Consider the following 2,441-nt stretch of genomic DNA (forward strand, 5'->3'; position numbering starts at 1 on the left):
GGATTTCTGAGTTTGAGGCCAGCCTGGTCTACAGAGTGAGTTCCAGGACAGCCAGGGCTACACAGAGAAACCCTGTTTCAAAAACAAAACAAAACAAAAAACAAAACAAAACAAACAAATAAAAAAGAATAGTGAAACCTGGTCAGTCTGAGATAGGTGATACTTTAAAATCTCTTATTTTAAGCTCTGTTGTACTCTGGTGTTTGTGTGTGGGCATGTGTACCTGATGCCTGCAGAGGCCAGAGGTGTCGTATCTCCCTGGAACTGCAGTGACAGGTGGTTGGGAGCTGACCTCAGGTCTCCAGAAGGCCAATATCTGTTCCAAACCACCAAGCCAACTCTTCAGCCAGAGACCGTACTTGACTATAAAGAACAAGGACTCCTGAAACTTGGACTGGGCTGAACCTTGCTCTATTGCTGAGAACGGCCTGAAGTTTGCTCTTCCTGCCTCTCCTTCCCAAGTGTTCTACCTGCTATACTCTGTCCCCAGCCTAAGAGCAGCACATAATTGCTTAGGACAGTGTCCTTACTCTGCACCAGAGTGCTAGCATTGCTTCTCTTCGCGAGTGTGCTGCCCCTTGGTCCTATTTTCTCCTCCTTCCCCAGTATCATAACTTTATTTTTATTCTCTACTTTCTCATGTCAGGGTATTATTATTATTATTATTATTATTATTATTATTTTAGATTTCATATGTAAATGGCATCATTTCACAGTTGACTTTCTGTGTGTGGCTTTTATTGCTAGATGCTAGACATAACCTCCTGTTCTATGCATGTTGTCACAAGTGATAGGTTCTTGAGGCTGAGCAGTATTGCACCACAGACACAGAGAGACACACCCGGCCTTTTCAGTGTGTCTTTAATTGGCCTCTGGCTGCTTGTAAGTTGTGCAGCTGCACAGTGCTGCAGTAGGCACGGTTAAGCAGCTGTTGTCCTCAGTACCCTGACCTCCTTTCTTTGGTTGTATTCCATGCCCAGTAATGGGATGCTGGGTCATAGGGTAGTTCCAGGTTTACTCTCTGAGGCACCACCATATTGTTTCCCATGAGCTGCCATGTGTGTACTGGGATTTGAGCCTAGGTCCTCTGGAAGAGCAGCCAGTGCTCTTAACCACTGAGCCATCTCTTCATCCCTCCCCAACTCCTTCCAGCATCTTTTTTTTTCCCCCCCCTTGGTTTTTCAAGACAGGGGTTTTCTGTGTAGCCCTGGATGTCCTGGAACTCAACTCTGTACAACAGGCTGGCCTCGAACTCAGAAATCTGCCTGTCTCTGCCTCCCAACTGCTGGGATTAAAGGCATGCCACTACCACCCAACATCCAGCATCATTTTTTTTTTTTTTTTTTTTTTTTCGAGACAGGGTTTCTCTGTATAGCCCTGGATGTCCTGGAACTCACTCTGTAGACCAGGCTGGCCTCGAACTCAGAAATCCGCCTGCCTCTGCCTCCCGAGTACTGGGATTAAAGGCGTGCGCCACCACCGCCCGGCGGCCACCACCGCCCGGCCAGCATCATTTTTCCATCACTTTTCACCTTATATTTTGAGTCAGGGTCTTTCACTGAACCTGGTGCTCTACCAATGCCTGATAATCTGCATAGCCTGCTTGCCTGAGAATGCCTGCATTTGTGCCCTGTTTCTGTGAAGGTCTTTGGATTTCATCCCATCCCTTAGGGACAGTTTATGCTAAGAGTTTCTGTGACTACGTAGCACTCCTCAGCACATTGTGTGCATCTCTTTCTCCTCTAACTGATAACATGTTTCTTAGCAATCCTTTCCTTTGTAGAATCTTGTGTTTTTGTCTATTACTTTAAAATGCTTTCTGTACTATAATTATAAATAATTCAATTATGTGTCTTATAATGTGTCTTGTTATTTCCCTTTCTGTCCATTTAAAACTTATTTTGGGGACTGGAGAGGTGGCACAACAGAGAATCTGGTTCATTGCCATCTGTGACTCCAGCGTCAGAGGGGCCAACACTCTCCTCAGGGCCCAAACCCACATAGAGACACACATGTGTTCTTAAGTGAAAAACACAAACATATAAACAAAAATCGCCCTAACACCTCCATCCATGTGTGGTAGCGAACAATTGGAATGCCAGCACTTAGCATGTTGAGGCAGGAGGATCAGGAGTCCACAGACATCCTCAGGTACATAGCAGGTTCAATACTCTCAGCCAACCAAAACCAGGAGTGGTGATGTATGTATGCCTAAAGTCTAACAATTTGGGGATGGGAGGTGTGGGAGTGGAGGCAGATGGATATCAGGAATTTGAGGCCATCTCTGGCTATGCATTGAGTTGAGGCCAGCTAGAGCTATATGACACTGTCTTAAAAACAAAACCTGGGGGCTGGTGAGATGGCTCAGTGGGTAAGAGCACCCGACTGCTCTTCAGAAGGTCCAGAGTTCAAATCCCAGCAACCACATGGTGGCTCACAAC

At 46.0% G+C, this 2,441-nt stretch overlaps 1 protein-coding gene across 1 annotated transcript in view; it reads left to right on the top strand.

Moving 5' to 3' along the window:
* The window catches only part of LOC110297509 (L-lactate dehydrogenase C chain), a 17,092-nt gene that overhangs the window by 11,831 nt on the left and 2,820 nt on the right, over positions 1-2,441 (top strand). The window lies entirely within an intron of this gene.

The sequence above is a fragment of the Mus caroli genome, chromosome 7 (genome assembly GCF_900094665.2).
Source record: "Mus caroli chromosome 7, CAROLI_EIJ_v1.1, whole genome shotgun sequence".
Lineage (NCBI taxonomy): Eukaryota > Metazoa > Chordata > Mammalia > Rodentia > Muridae > Mus > Mus caroli.